This window comes from Taeniopygia guttata, chromosome 1, assembly GCF_048771995.1.
Source record: "Taeniopygia guttata chromosome 1, bTaeGut7.mat, whole genome shotgun sequence".
In the NCBI taxonomy this organism is placed as follows: domain Eukaryota; kingdom Metazoa; phylum Chordata; class Aves; order Passeriformes; family Estrildidae; genus Taeniopygia; species Taeniopygia guttata.
The window spans coordinates 104,181,155-104,198,315 of NC_133024.1; the positions used below are offsets into that span (position 1 = coordinate 104,181,155).

The 17,161-nt window shown below is 34.8% G+C and overlaps 1 protein-coding gene and 1 long non-coding RNA gene across 5 annotated transcripts in view; both read left to right on the plus strand.

Annotated features, from left to right (window-relative positions):
• IL1RAPL1 (interleukin 1 receptor accessory protein like 1) overlaps window positions 1-17,161 on the plus strand; it is a 676,860-nt gene that overhangs the window by 289,018 nt on the left and 370,681 nt on the right. The gene's annotated exons all lie outside the window — the stretch shown is intronic.
• LOC140684936 (uncharacterized) overlaps window positions 1-17,161 on the plus strand; it is a 54,491-nt gene that overhangs the window by 14,646 nt on the left and 22,684 nt on the right. Inside the window, exon 1 of the long non-coding RNA XR_012057958.1 lies at window positions 1-17,161. This exon is cut by the window's left edge and continues 14,646 nt beyond it; it is cut by the window's right edge and continues 13,724 nt beyond it. This is a non-coding gene — a long non-coding RNA (uncharacterized lncRNA).

A 17,161-nucleotide genomic window follows, 5' to 3' on the forward strand; every position in this document is an offset into this window, starting at 1 on the left:
GACTTCTCCTTCTGTTACTGTCATTTCAAACCTGAGTGCCTTAGTTCAAATCTCTTGTTTCTTTCCAGATGAACTGTAGAAACATGCCAATGTTGTGATGTGAACAAACAAGGACAAGGAAAAACTGTCCAGCATAATTTTACTTGACACCTGAATTATAGTCATGTTGGGTTCAGAAAGTAAAGAATGCAGCAGAAACTGAATGTTTTTTTTTTTCTTTAGTGCCTCTTTTGTCATTTTCTGGAAATCAAAAAAAAGAAAGGTTTTCTTCTGAACTAATCAAAACTAACTAAAATTTTAGGTCACAAATTCTTCTCTCTAGAACTACTTTGATCTTACAACTCCGTTATTAGATTGAAAAAAATAGTCTGGTTTATCCTACTAATCTTAATGTTACTATACTAGATTGCCACTAAATATGCTTTCATTTATTTTTCATGTTAGCTGGAAAGCTCACACAATTTTTGATTTCTATGCATAGCCTTCAAAACTAAAACAAATTAGTAACTTTCAATTCTATACAGTGAAAACTGCCATTAAATCCAATGCAAAATTGGATTCAATGTTTTACGCAACTTTTTGCCTTCTTTTAAAAAATAAATTTGCACAATCTTCCATTATTGTAATGATCACTGAACTATCAAAATGCATGCCATAATTTTAATGCATATCTAGCCTGGCATAGAATACAGACCTACATATGATGTAAAAAGCACATAAGGAAGCTCTGCATTACTTTCAAACAATTGTAGATGTCAAATGAATGTAACTTCTAGAGATATTATTTTTTTTATTATTATTCTGAAGAGCTGAACCATTCCAAATTCTGTTTCAAGATCCTTTTCCACCTGACCATTGAGGCTAAGGCTGACCACTGGCACACAGGCTAATTAGAGGGAATGTTGCTGCTTACATGAATAAAGAACAAGACTTTTCTCCAAGAACACTAATAGACAGAGAAAACCCAATTTGTATCTTGGGCTAACATAATCTCTGTGGACTTGTCTAAAAAAATCTGAATTACTTACTTTTCTAATTGCTCCAAACATTCTCCATTTCATCAATTTTCCCTGCCTGAAAAGTGCTGATAAAAGGCCCTCATTCTCGCTGACTGGGAAATGAACAAAAAGACACCACTTCTACTTTTCTTTCCAATATTAATATTAAAGTTTGAGGGATTTTGAAGAAAATTAAATTTTGAGATGATTAGCTAAACCTGCAGTTTTAATTAGGCACAGCCTTAATCCATTATAAAGCTTATGAATGCATCAAGATTTTAAGCATGTGGATGTGAGTTCAAGAAAGTGGGTTTTTTTAGAAAAGTAAAATATCTGAGTAAAGTTTAAAGTGAGTTTTCTGAATTTTCCTGTACTTATAGAAATTTTTGAAAAGTTGGATTTTCCACAAAATATAGAAAAATATTAATTTTATTCTAATTTACAGTTGCTGAAAACATCCAAATATTATAAAAAGATTTTAAAAAATATCAAAAACCCCAATAAATCTAAATTATTCTGCTTCAAAGAACTAGAAATATGAAAGGAAAATGGGATATTCTGCTCTGATTATACTTTATTGCCTTACAATATACTCACAAAAGAGCCTTGATTTAGTGTCTGATTCTTATTCTTCAGGCTTGTTATGGAATCCTCATCCAGGCTAGGATGATATCACCAGGCTGACCAGAGACATGATGAAATTCCTATTTACAGAAAAAAATTATTGTCCCTTGTCTACTGAGAAAAAAAAAAATGCCTCAAGTGATACATTACTGTCAACATTTTCTGTCATTATTTATTCCTTTATTTTTTCTGTGGAAGCCCTTCAGTCTCTCAGACCATGAATCATTGGTTATTCTACTGCTTGAAGATACTGGTGCAGCATAACACATTCAAAGTCTTTTTATGCAGGGTCTGTAGAATATTTGCTTAGAAACCAAATAGGTCCACGTTATTGAATATCTGTGTGGAAAGATGTGTGGAAAATGCATTAAGTGGATTGATCCCTATTTCAGGGGGTTGTTTGTTTTGATTGGTTTGATAAGATACAAGCCACATGAATCTTTGCATGCTGAATTTCTGACAAACTAATTTTTAGGTTTTTTTTTTTAATAATATTCAGACAAGTGGTTGAAAATCTTTATTAAGTTTCAGAAATCTGTAAAATTTTCTGGTCAGTCTAGAGGAGGATGAAGCAGTTTGTAAAAGAAACAGTTTAAGGAAGCAAATGTGGCTCACAGGGGATGGACTCATTGACACTGCCCCAACAGGGTGGATTAGGTGATATGTTTAAATCCTTTACAGCCCTTTGAGCCTATGAAAGAAGAAAAAAAAAGAAAAGAAAAAGAAAAGAAGCTTTAGCTTGTGTGGTAAATAAAAGTCATGGAAAAGGGAAAGGTGATAGAGAGGCCACAATATTTAGCAGTGAATGATTGATTTTACAAGTCAAAGAGTAATGGTATCTTGTTTCCAGAATGTTTTAGTCCCAATCCTTTGTAAGCAGCCTTTTTGAAGAGGGCTTTGTAGGCAGAGCTGGCAAGGCCCAGAGGCCTCTGTGTCAAGAGTATAAAAGTTTCCATTATCTTAGAGAAATTTCTTACTCTGAGATGAAAAAACCTTTTTTTTTTTTTTTCGGGGGGGTGCAACAATGAAATTCATAAAAGTTATCTGGTTTTTGTCTCAAAACATCTTTTAAACGTGATAGATTGAATATATATTCACAAGTTGAATAGTTGTCTGTTAGATTATTAAAAAAAGATCTTCCTACCTCACTTCAAAATCATGTGCAATCTTGGAGGTGCATTCTTGTCCTCAGAGCCTTAAACTGTGATCTGCTCTTGCTCCCTTTGACAGTGCCACTGGAGATCACTCTCCTTGCCCATTTATGGGGGCACTCTAGTAAAGCAGACCAGGACTCTTGACCCTTAAGACTTCTGAAATATGTAGGGTGGCACAAAGCATCCTTAAAAGAATCTCATTTGAGGTTTGGTTTTGTTTCTTTGCTTGATTTTTTTTTGTTGTTTTTAATGAACATTCCCTGTATCAGAGTGTCCTGCACTTCTAAAAAATTTGAGGTTCTAAATACGTTTAGAAAAGAAGTGCAACTTCCTTCAGAACCCTGTGCTCTCTGTTCAAGCTTTTGTATTGTAGAGTCAGCAGTGTACCATACACATGGGTTTGCCTCTTTCACAGGATAAAAGGCCTTCTGTGCCACTTACATGCCCAGACCCTCCAAATGTGCTGGATCCTACAGCATGGTCTCTTTATTCCTCTTCTCTGCAGTTTGTCTGTTGCTTAAGTCTCAACAACATTAGAGATCTGGCTTATGTTTTCTTGTCTTCCCCTTATTTTACCCCAAATATATCCTCCTTTTCCATAATCACAATAACTTTAACATTGGAAGAATTTTTTTTTTTAAGATCTATTGAAAGGTTGTTTGTTTGCTTGTTTGTTTGTTTCTCAGTCCACAAGGAGAGTCCTTCAAAAGTGCTAGCCACTGAAAGGAGGTGCTTGGGCTTTATGGCCATATCTAGTCTGTGCAATGTTTACTATGTTACTATGGGGAAATTGTTTATATACATAAAGCAGAGCACACCATACTTTCACATATGCTAAAAGCCAAACTCCCACTGCAAGGTTCATAATAGCAATCAAGCTGTTCAAAAAAGGTTTCTTTAACAAGACTCAGACATCTTTTGCCTGGTGTGGATTGGCTTAGAGAGAGCATTGGTTACTAGTGCTTTTTGGAGTGAAACAATCTTTTGTGGGAATTTCTCACCTTGTTTTTCTTTATGAATTAGACAAATCTGTTGCTTTCTCTGAAGTGAAGCGCTAATGTCACTTTCTGAAGGTCCATACGTTGTTGGGGTGCTAGACTGTTCTGGGATGGATCCAGTCGGGGCCATGCAGATCTCTGCTTGCCTTGTGGAGCCTCTGGGATTTACTGCTTTTGGAAGAACAGAACATCACCCTGAGCTGCTCAGAGTACACAAGGAGAATAATTTTTCTCTTGGTGTGGTGCAGTGTGCCCTGTCAATATATCTGGCACCTCTGCTGGACAAAGGAGAGATGGGACAGCAGAGAAAGATGCCGACTCCTATTTCACCCTTCACCTTCACTGCTTGAAAACGGAGCAGTGCAGAGACTTTGGGGTGAAGAAACATAATTGCCTCCATGCACACTGCCACTCTGCTCACACCTGCGTTACCTGGTCCTGAGTTTGGCTCACTTTGCCTGGAGAAGGTTATGCCCCATGGTTGCCAGGGCACTCTATCCCGGGGGAATTTAATTTTAAAAACCCGTAGCTGATAAATAGGCACTGATACAGTGTCATTGCATGGTTCTTGAAAAGGCAAAGGCTCAAGTTTTCTGGTCCCTTTTTGTGGTTGCAAAACTCATTGAATATAATAGAGGCTTACCTTTATTGCTACAGGATTACATTTTTGTACTGAAACACAGGAGCGCTCTGGTGTTTCTTTGCTTTCTGATGAATGACTAGAGTTGTTCACACTAATGGTTAGCTACTGGCCATGTAACACCCTGAATAGATTTTCTTATATTATAATACTCAGACAAAAACCCAGATTTTTAAATTACTGAAGTGACTTGTAGAAGCAATGAAGGTAAGATATTTTAGCTATCTGAGAAAACTTTAAGTATGTGCTTGCATTTCTATTTGTAGACTGTTATATTTTTAATGATATATTTATGGCTTGAAGTGAGTAATGTTTTCTATACAGGAGAAATAGTTAATTTGCTTAGATGACTCATACATTAAACCTAGCGTCATTGAATTTTACTTCTGCCTCCATTTCCTGGGAAACGAAACTCTCTCCTCTTAAAAAAAAAAAATTTATACTGAAATAGCATCTTACTGAAGTCTGCAACACAGGTGACACTTTGTTACTTCCTTCATCCTGTTAGGAGAAGCACATGGGAAATATTAAGATATAGCAATGTAAACACTTTACATTGACCTCTTTAAAGGAACAAAATCGGTTTACTGCAGGAAAAAATAGCGCACAAAAATGTATTTTTATTGAGTCATTTATGAGTCCCCTGCAAGTGTTAGACCAGATTGCAGTTCCATTTGCACAGCTATATAGAAAAAATACGGCACACCATTTTTTCAGGTAAAGAAGGCCAATTTTGTTGATCCTACTGCATCATATCTTTGGTCTTCCTATTGATTTTCCCATAGAACAACTTCACATGAGAAACTAAGGAAACTGAAATGGATAAAGCCTGGGGCCAGATTGAGAGTAATTGTGTAAGAAATTTTTTTTCTTATAAGAACTCCTGAGAGCCACAGTCACTGGGAGAGTGGCTGTGTGGGAGTCATGATATTCACAAATCTGTGCTAAAACATTACCAGAGATAACGTCCCATCAAAACAATTGTTTTGGGCAATATCTCAATCATCTGGTTTTGATGGTGTATTATATAAATGTTCTGTCAGATTCTGGGGTATTTTGTGGGAAACTGGCATTTTGGAATGGCTGCCAATATTAGAAATTTACCCTCTATGATGATAGTTCAGATAACAGTGCTTTGTCAAAGTATTAGCAGGACACAAAGCTTTGACCTACTAAAACTAAAGACTTTTGGACTCTGTAGCTCAGGCACATATTGCAAGAGTTCAAAAGTGAAATCTGAATCCTATATTGTTGTCACTTATTATGCTCAATACACATTAGGTGAACAGTTTATAATGTTATACATCAACATTACAGGCAATAAAATCTTTGCTATTTTTCATGTTACATGATACTTGCCCACATTATTTTCTTAATTATTTGATAAACTCCATAATATTAACTCTAAAGTTTAAAAGTCTCTGTTTTCTAGTGTTAAACTTATGCCCTTGTGTACATAGTTTTTGGAGACACTGTCCAAAAGCATTACACAAAGAATGCATTATTTAATATACCAAAGGCCAAAATGTTCATGATTCAATATGCCATAGGTCACTACATTTCAAAATGACTGCATATTTCCTAAATGATGCCAGTTCTGAAATATATTTAAGCAACTGACAATACATCCTCTACTTTGGAAAAACACAAAGACTTCAGAAATTCTTTGAATGATGAGCTATGGGGTTTAGGAAGTATATATTTCTTTTGTCATATCCTTGATGGGAAAGCAGATTTTCAGATTCTCTATCACTGTTTAGCATTATTTTTGCATTTAATATGGTCTATGAGGAGTTCTTCTGCAGCACTTTTAGGCCGTATTTTTTATTTTTATTGCAACTCTAAATGACATTTTGATAGGTCCATAATGAGTCAGATTTTTTTGTTATGCCCTACGTATTTTCTTCTTTCAAAGGGATAAATGTGGTTGTCTGGCTGCTCTGACAGGATATATTTTAGAAATAAACAGTACTAATATCCCAGTGAGTTACAGTCCCTTCTCTTCCTTCCCTTTGCCAATACAGAGTCCTGTGTTTTTGTGGTTGTGTCTGGTTAGTTCCTTGCTTGCTTTCAGTATGGGCTACGTGTCATATTAATTTGAAGTTTCAGTACCTAAGAGTAGAAGATATTTAGGTCAGTTTTGGATTGGTGTTTACACAAAGATTATGACTTGTGTTATCGTCAAATGACTGACAACCAGAACTCTTTTTTTCTTCATTTTTTCTTAATACAGTACTTTTTTAAACTCTTTATAGACTATATGAGGGTCCTGAAGGAAACTGAAAGGAAAAGTTTAATGCAAGATTTTTTTTTGTATGCAAAAGAAAGTGATGTCTTTTTCAAGATACATCAAAAATGCATTCAATCTTTCAGTCACTGTAAATGCTGACACATATAGCCATTAGTTGTTAGTATTCAACTGCTTTGTGTATCCTGAAGGATATATGTTATGAGTTACATTAAAATTACTTAGTTATCAGTTGAAAGATACTTGATGGAATCTATGCTTACAGGAAAAAAAAAAACTTTAAACTTTGCTCGTTTATATTTTTAATACTGTCCAATACAGTCCTATTATATGTACACCTATGAGGTGTATACAAAACTGCCTTGTATTCAGCACATTGTAATAGAATGTTAGGTGCAACAACTGGTATTTTCCCACAGAAATTATTTGCACAAAGATGAGAATTTTTAGTTTTCATAATGTCCAGGAGATTTATTGATTTGTGATTACCAAAGCCAGGTGATCCTTAAACGTCCTCTGCCTTTTGGGACCGATAATGAATTTGCAGTTTTCCACGTGACATGAAAAATCACAGTGCTGTGTCTAAAAGTTATACCCATTGTAGCTCCATTCCTGCCAGTCCCACCTGGAAGTCTGATTAGTGGACTGGGTAAGAACTGCTGCTTTTCTTCAGTTCCTGTGCAAGAGATTGGTTTAAACAGCTACTGACCTCCAGCTATGAGCAACCTGGGCTGTTAAACCCACCCAGCACAGCATTCTTATTGCATCTTATTTACCTAGTTGTAAGATGAAAAATATGCAAATGCACTAAAAGGTGCAGCACAAATTGTCTTTAAATTGCTTTGACAACGCTTGATAATTTTCATTATATTGGTTTTATCAGTCAATGTCATCACACAAGAGAGTGAAAGTTCCTGTCCATCATACTCAAGGCTGATGTTCTTTCATCTTGTCACACTTAAGTAATGTAGGTTGACAAGCCTCTGTATGATGAAGAATCCACATAAAAACCACTGAAAGGGCTGCATAGTGCACATAGGCTGTGCCTGCAGATCACGGTGTCAAAGGCCCAGTCCTCTTCTACGGTGAGGTGAGCTCAGCTTGTAGCATCCTACAGAAAGATTGCTGTGGATAAGGCTTCTAGCTGTCAGAGATGGTTAATGAGGCAGATAAGAGAACATCCTCCTTTCGACACTAAGGGGCAGATAGAAGAGAATGAAAGAGTGAAGGAAAGTAAAACATTTATGTCTGAAAAATAACGAGGGTCAGAAAAGCTCTGGTCCCAAATTAGAGTTGTGTGTTGGTCCATTTGTCCTTGTAACTTGACCCCTTCTATCTGATAAAGGACGTTTAAGGGGACATGGTAACAAAATGCCCCCTATAGAGAAACAAAATGAATGAATAGCTTTAATGGAAAGAAACTCAGTAAGAAAGCAGAATGCAAGCAAAAACCCAGAACTAGGTGTTTCTCAGAATGTGTTATTTTTTTCTTTGGCTCTGAGATGGCTTTGTGGAGACAGGAAAAGATTAAGGCAAGTATCTTCAGCAAGGCTTAATTGAAAAAAAAGCCACATAAAAGACTAGTAACAGAAACAGGTATTGCTGAATATAGTTTATAAAATACATAGCATGTTCTAAGAGTACAGGGGAGTTCATGACCCACTCCCTCAGCTTCTTGGAGGGGGTGGATCAAAAGAACACAGTCAATATGAATGTCAAAAGCCATGAAGGAGCTTCCTGTTAATGCAGATGCACCGTTCATGCTGCAAAAGAAAAAGATCACTCCTCATTCACTGAACTTATTCAAATGAATACTTTTGTTATTAGCAGACAATTTGTAGGCAGAAAATTACTATTTTAGATGCAAGAGTTTGTCATAATCAGAACCATTGGGTAATTTGCCATCTGTGAAAATGTATCAGACCTCATGAGAAACTTGAATGGCAGAGTAAATTAGATGAATTCCCTTGATTTGGGAGTGTGTGGCAATACGTTTATTAAATGGCAAAATTAGTCCTTGAGATGCTGGAATATTTGTGCTACAATGAAGAGGACAGTCATATTTTAAGAAAATAAAAATTTTAGAAGGACTTATGTCTCTCAAATATTATAATTTGTATTTATGAAAAAGAGCAACAAATTAATAGAGAAAGAAAAAATTGTTTGAAAACATAAGAATGAAACCCTTACTGTTGGTAACTTATGAGTTGGTTAAAAAATTGCATTTATCTGTATTGAAGTTCATTTGAGACCTTCATTGGAGAATGTGCAGTACTGTCAAAACAACTTAAAATGGAGATTCTTCCAGAACAGTTTCCTTTTAACATATCAAAAATAGCTACTGATACTGTAATTGAATCACAATTGTTTAGCAAGTTGGTATCTAAGTGTTTTTCGAGCATGAGTTCTTTCTGTTCATTAAACAGCAATGTTATATAAGATTAGTGCAGCAAATAAGTAGCTCATATGAAATAACAGCAAAAGCTTAGTACATTTTAAAATAACATGGTGAACTTCAAACCTGAGATGTCATTTACAAGACAGAAAATGTGAATGTACTGTTTTCACAGCTATAATGATACAGCCTATCAGTGCAAACTGGTTTATATAAATATAGTTGTTAGATAGTTTTTATTTTGCTTTGGTTTATCAAATGGATAAGTGTGAAAATACTTTTTGTTGTACACACAGATAACAGAATACACTCTCCAGGAGAAAACAAATAAAAGATTCTTAGTTCCAACTAGTTGTTCCAATTGATCTCAAGAAAAGGATAGTTAATGATTTCTTCAGACTGGCCTCATCTCAGGATTTGGAGCCCTCCCACCAAATTCTACTTGTGGGGGGGCAAGGGGGAAATCATGGAAGAAATAGATACTTTTATCTGAAACATAAAAGGCATAAAAATAGACATGCTTTATTATCTTAACCATGTTTGGAAACTGGCAGTATGTTGAAATTCAAGTAGATCTATACTTACACAGAAAGATTTAGTGGATAAAAAGCAAAAGACTTTTACATGCTTTATCTTACATAAGAAATTCTAATAGTTATGAGTCGGGTTATGTAAGGTAGCCCAAAGGTCTTCATTTGGCACTACATAGAATTGTTTCAATAAGAAGAAAGAGAACATAGTACAGAATGAGTACTCATTCTGCAGCACTCATTACATTAATTCAGAATTTTGTTTCAGAAACTGGATCATTAATACCTGAATAACAAAATTAATATCAGAAGGTCTTCCATGTGTCAGAGACAGAAGCCTCACCTCTTTTTAATTATGCTTTTTCAAGAGATTGCACTAGTCTCTTCCTCTTTATAATAGAATCATTCCCAAACTTTACAGCAATGGAAATATCCTCGGTTTTTGCCTTTTTTTTTAGAAACTTCCCATTTTCTTAATCTTACCATTTATCTTGGTTTAGGAAAGACAATTTCTTGAAACTTTTATTCTAGGATTCCAATTTAATGAAATGCAAATTCTCTAGACCTAAAAGATAATTTTCAATAAGATGAAGTAGGAAATGAACTTTTATTTTACAACTGTGAGTGTAAAGCAAGTTATAAATTCTTGAAACCTGCCTGAGAGAAGGCCTCTGAGGGGTCAGTACAAGAGTTCATATCACAAAATAGACTTTATCTGTCACTTTTATAATAGCCTGGTGTCATAGTTTAGTTTCAGAAAGACCTATCAGTTGAGAAAACACGAGATAAAAGGGTGATAGGCAGATGGTAATAGTCAAATTCTGCATATTAGGATCTTCCTTTCCATAGTGAAATCAAGGTGTATCACCCTTATTTCCACTAGTCTGAAAGAAATCCAAAGAGGACTCATTGTTATGAGCTTCTGATGTGGAGAGGCAAGGACCAGAAGCATCTGGAGGCAGTTCATGCAAGAATGGAGTGACAAACAGGAAATGCATGAGTTTGGCCACTGGAACTGGGTGTGAAATTGTTCTGGCATATTTACAACTTTACAGTGAAGCAGAAGAATCACCAAATACACAACTAGGAGAGAAAATGTTGTGAATATACCTATGTTAGTGTGGATTATTTTCTGGACCATTGAAAATTACTTTTTCACTTCTTATTTCCCACAGCACATTTTTATTTAATTGAAAGATAAAGGGGATACAATATTTATTAACTAAAATTTATAGAAAATCTGAAGTAGAAACAAACCCACCTAAGAGGTCAACAAACCTGGTGAAAATGCCATTAAGAAAGAACACTTCTCATCCAGCTTTTTTTTGTTTGTTTGTTTGTTTGTTTGTTTTTTTAATAAATAAATGAAGACCTTATTTTACCAATAGCCATTCATAAAGAAAAGTAATATAGAAAAAATGTAAGGGAGAAAGGTATAGAAAGAGTCAACACCTACAAGGTGGTGTCAAATTCAAACAGTAAATAAGGTCTGTATTTTTTAATACTGAGTATATTTATTTACTCAAGAAACTTTCTAAAAGTTGTTAAATTTAAGAAATAAACTATTGAAGTGAGATTTGTCCAGATATGCATAGTTCTTCACTTAATTACCATTAGTGTGTGGTGATGCTTTGGTGGGGGGTGGGGAAAGACTGGCACACTTAATAAACTCAACTGCCTGCATTTAAAGTGAAAACTATATTAATAGTTTTTATTTTGGCAAACCACTACAGAGAACAAAAAAGACTAGTTGTAGTCTCACACATTTTTAATTCTGGAGAAATTCCACTTACTTGCTTCAATTTGCTCTTTATCCATATCAAAGAATAGACTTTGAACTCGGTTTACATGATACCACCTTCCTTTTCCAGTATTTCCAGACACTTATGATTTTTTGATTTAACATCTTTAAGTAGATCTGCATGTACATGCTGAGATTTCTATCCAAGGCACACATTTGCATTTACTTTCCATCAAAATCACAGTTCAGCTGAGAGGTTGATGTACTTGTGCACGTATGGGCTTTGTCTGAAATGTAAACAGAATGTGGCTGCAAACTTCTAAATCCTGTAGCTCAGATGCTATCTCTATATCCTCTTACAGTCTTTGTAAAATAGAAAAATATTCTTGTGCTTTCATTGCATGAATAGTAGATCAAAAGTTTGGGACACAAAAACATCATGAAAATATTGCCATGATCATTATCAGTATTTGTTTTGCTTATTTTTATGGGAACATTAGAATTCAAAAATTTGTTTTATTCTTATTCTACTGGAATAACCCATATTAGAATTTCCCATAATGAGTATGAAGATACCATAAACTAAGAATACCTACCAAGACTACATACCAAGACTATCTAACCTGTTTTTGTTCATGTTAATGGTTTGTTACTGGAGTGATGAATTTTACAGGATAAGGAGAAAAAGGATGTGATCTGATTGTCCTCATTCCTGCTTTTGTTGTATTCACTTACAGGAGAGGTCTTGAAGTGCTCTGACCATTTATGGCCTCAATATGCATGCATCTTATATTTTCCTTTTTATTGCTTGTGTTATAGTGATTGTTGCTTATTTATACTGACTCAGCTCTCTGAATCTTCTCAGGAATTCTGGAGAGATTCTCATTCAAATTAGACACACAACTTCATTTAAATCTGTAGGTTTCCAGTTGAGAACTAAAATCTTGGTTAGGATAATTGTGGTGAGAAAATGGGAAATTATGCATTCAAATATATTCAATGTAATTTTTTAAAAAAATTTGTAAAAAGAAATTGCAGCAACAGAGCATGACAAGATATAAAAATTTTAAAATTTAATGGAGTGCCTTCTTTCTCACATTTCAGAAAACATGCCCATGCTCTTCCTTACACTGTCTTTCCCTACTGATGTGTTTAGTAAAAGAATTTCAAAACTTTGAAAAAAGACATGGTCTAGTGCATTCAGTGATGCTGTGAGGTATTCAATTTTTCACTTAAATAAAAACCCAGATATTCTCAAGCTTCTGGATGCATATAACACTTAAAAGCCAACAGGTTCTTGGATGCTTTCAATTAAATTTAGTGCATGAATATAGCTTTTTTACTGGCCAATGCTCACATAGACTCTTAACGCAGCATCAGTAATCTTCTTGTATGTGTATGTATAAATCAGGAGTGATTCTAATAGTCTTAAGGGCCATGTACTGGAGAAACACCAGAATGAGACTGGAATCATGATTCAAAATTCTTTCATGACTGTGACATAATCAATAATGAATTTGCATTAGTTTTGGAAACATTAAAGTAAGGAAATGGTATCAGACTAATTTATTTTAGCAGATGCATGTGAGTTATTCACAGAGTCCAGAAATCAAAGTAATGTACACCTGGGAGCTCTGCTACCAAATGAGCTCATCTAAGTGTGGAATGCAAATAGAGCAAACCTGGTGAACAACTTGTCAGCATGCAGTCCACAGCCCTGGAATCATTTCTTCACATGGGCCTAAATTTCCTCAATCCAAATTTTTATGAAAGCATATTCAATATGCAATAAGCAGAGTTAGCATTGGTATTGATTCAAAACTAGTTTATAAAAGCCAGGAGCCATTCCATTTTAGCCCCTTGAAAATGACTCAAGATTTTGTCCACAGGAATTGGATTTAATGATCTTTATAGCTACTGACACATCAGTCTTTTCAGAATCCTTTCTGTCTGTGTAATTAAATTGAAAGCTGGCACCAGGGAATCTCAGGCTCTGTCAGGTAGTGTATGTTTTTCCTGGCCTGGAATGTACAGGAAAGACTGTACAGGCAATGAAGTATTATTCTGCTTCAGTGTATTGGAGGAAAAGAAAGAGAGATTGGGAGTAATCTCTTTGTCCATGGGCTGATTCAGTGTTCCAGTCACTAGGCTATTGTTATTTTTAGGGCTCCTGCCTGAGGACTGTTTTCTCTGATGTACTTTATTTGCATGTGATTGTTTTAAACAACATGCTATGTTTTTATGTAAATTAAAATCAAAGAAAATTTTCCTTTCTGTTCTGCAGTGAAATTCCCTCCATTTTCCTCTCTTTGTAGCTGTTGGCAGGTCTAATTTGTCAACTGTGTGACCATACACCATTTACAGTCCAGCTGCCGTGTAGATTTATAACAAGGTTGGCACATTAGAAGACACACAGACTTTTGCTCCTAGAACACTATTTCTTCATCCTAGTTTGTCTATTTTCTATATTCCTTGTTTCTCCATTCCATGCATACAAATATACAGGTATATGATTAGTAACATATGATCAAGAAATTGTCATTCAGAAATGTGATAACTGCATGGATAGATGTTAATAAAATAATGCTTGCCTCCAAATATCTTCAAAATAGAGACAAAGAAAACTGTGTGATGACAATGCAGTCGCTTTTTGAATAATTTTATTGTAAATTTCCACTGAAATGGGAAAAAGTTTTTTCTCTGAAAGATAAGAATAAATTTGTTTTCTGATTTATACAAAGTCTGAGTGAAAGTACTTTCCAAAAAAAATAGACAAATAGAGCCAGTGGATAATTATAGAACCACATTTTTAAGCATCCTTTGCTGTCAAAAAATTGAAAAGATGGAAGAGAAGAAAACTCATCATGTTTTGGGTAAACAAACTTCATATCTTCTCTCCAGATTTACAGTTACGTCATTTCAGGATGTCTATGGAAGCATGGAAATCAAGTCACTAAAAGTTTATAAGATTTTAACAAGAAAATAATTACAAATAAATGTCACTTAGATATTTGTGATGACAAATCTTACACCCCTAGAATTTGATTTGTTGACTGTTTTCTTGAGAATTTATCATGCAAAAATTTTTATCTTGTACATAAAAAATGCATGCAGGAAATTCTAAGTCATCTGGGAAAGCAGTAAAACCTGGCTGTACTCTTTTGAGCGGAACACTAAAATTATGTATATTATGATGCAGACATGTGCCATCTGCAGTGCCTGTTAACTTATTAATTCAACTTCTTTTTAATACTACAGTGCATTTTTGTGTATTTTGACTGCATTAAGGACCTTGACAATTGGCAACAAAATGGGGCCTGTAATGCCAAAGGCAGAGCATTCATTCTGTTCCCTTACAGAGGAGTTAGTGTGACATGATAAAAGAAAGTTATGAACCGCAACAGAAGTTCAAACTCCTCTTGGGAAAATTGCTCCCTCTACTCATGCATTTGAGAGTTTTAAGACAACTGAAGACTGACTGGAATTTATTGCCTTTCTCTGCCATAGCTGTTCTTAATCTGCAATTGGAAATATCTGATGGGACCTTCCAAACCATGGTAGATCTTGAAGGTGACACCACACAGAGTGGTGATCTAGAAATGTGCATTCTCTTCAGCATTTCTGAGTTGGTATTGCTAGAGGAAATTGCTAGAAATTAAGTATATAGTATTTTATGGACAAGGAAGGAAAGGTAAAAATTCTTTATTAGAATGACTAAAGTGAGGCTCATTGGAAATTGTGCCTCATAAAACTGGTAAAACATTGTGATTGTTCTTACTGTTATTTCTTTTATATATTATTTCTAGCTTTAAATAGTAATTCAAATAAAAACTCTTATGTCAGACAAGTAATTGTTTCTGCTTCCCTAGGGTTGGTCTGAACTACTGCATCTAGTCAGTTGTTCAACAACCAACTGCTGTTTTGGGCTTCACACTGAGAATTGGCTCTGGTGTGATAAAGCAAAAAACCCACACATTCTCTTTTCAATGCTCTCCTAATTTTTCCCTTTAGAGCAGCCTGAATCTCTTCTAGGCTTTCATTAAGCAGGTCCTTCTTAAACTAAATAAATAACAATATTTCTTGCTTTGTGGTTACTAGATCGTCCCTTTGTGACCATCAAGAACTTAAATGTATGGAAAGGTCTGCAAATATTCTCACATTTTATAGAAACAAAATTATTTAATTTTTTATAAGGGTATAAAATTGTATTGATCTTAAACACAATCTGAAGACTGTGTTGTATAGTAAAAAAAATTACTAAAGTAGCCTTGTTGTACCATGACATACTGAAAAAGAGAAAAAATTTCAAGACAAGTGGTTCACAGTATTTGCTGAAAACAAACAAAATTAAAATATTGATGACTTCAAGAGATATGCCAAACTCTGCTTTAAATTGCTGACATATATGTAATTTTATTTGAAAGGAGTTTGTGATTTGAGATTTGAGTTTGTGATTTACATTAATTATAATGTAATTGTTTTAATAACAGAAGTCCAAAATATGCTGAACATTTGCCAAGGTCTATTATTTCCTTTGCCCTTTTGAAGGAATTTTCGGTAAAATGAACTTCACTTTTAAACTCATTTTGTTGCAGAGGCAGGCCTTTTATACTTAACATTTACAGTTATATTTCAGCACACAGAAGGTTCTGTTTATCATATTTGAATATTTAGATTTTCCCTTGTCAGGCTATTCCATTATGAATATCTTCAATCTCATAATCCTTCCTATGACAAAGGGAAGAATAAATACTGGAAAACATCGAATTCACATGTAAAAGTCACTTGGGAGGGTGAGTAAGGGGGGAAATTAGTTTGTGCAGTTACAAATAATGAACAAGAGAGCTGTCCAGAAGAGGAAGAGAGATGCCCTGCTCCTGTCAGTTTTGGTCTAAAAAGACCTTTGAAGGCCTGGAGATAGTGGACAAAAATAAAGGCCTTTTTTCAAGGTCCAGTGGATGCTTACCTTTTTACTTGTCAACAGTCGAGCAATATGTTAAAGAGGGTGCTGACTTCTTGTTATTTGAAATCTTTGTTCATGTCCCTTGGAGGGTCTCACTCTTGTCAGATCATTACCCGCCTCCCCAGCACAAGAACTTTTAATAGGGGACTGACTGACCATCTGTAAAGCAGTTCAAATGTTTTATTCCAGCTGGGAGGAATTTCATATTGTTGTGGTTTCATGATCTGAGATTCAATGCCTTGACGTTTTGTAGATGTATCTAACAAACTGATGTGAGCAAACAGAAGATAAAGAGACAAAATCAGGTAATTAATAAAACAGAATATATACTGCCTACTTGCTCTAACTTTTTCTAACCAGAGGTAGAAATGTAAACCCTGATTTTATAAATCTAAATATCTATATTTAGCCCTTAGTAGAATTATTAGTCTTTTATTTTTTACCATATTTTGTCTACAATCTATTTCTGTGTGTGTATATGTGTGTGTGTATGTGTATACATGAAAGTGTGCATGTACATGTGCGCATAAATTAAACTTTATCTATGTTTATCAGCCTTTTGCGGCTCTTTAAAGCAGTCTAATAATCCCAATGTTCTTCAAAGTGTTGCCAAAGGATCCAAAACCATAAAAAATCTCAATTTCTTCATCGTTATGGCAGCTAATGTGAAGGCTATATTGTGTCTTGGTTCTTTTCTGTAAAAAGGACTCTTAAATGCCCTTTAACCTCCCTGAAGATGTTTTAACTATCCCAGAATATAGGATAAGACTTAAAAATGGTACTGTTTCAAGAGCTGTACTCCTTGGAGTTATAAAAATAAAATCTAAAGCTCAGGAGAGGAAGAATGTTATGATATTTAGTCTGATTTTA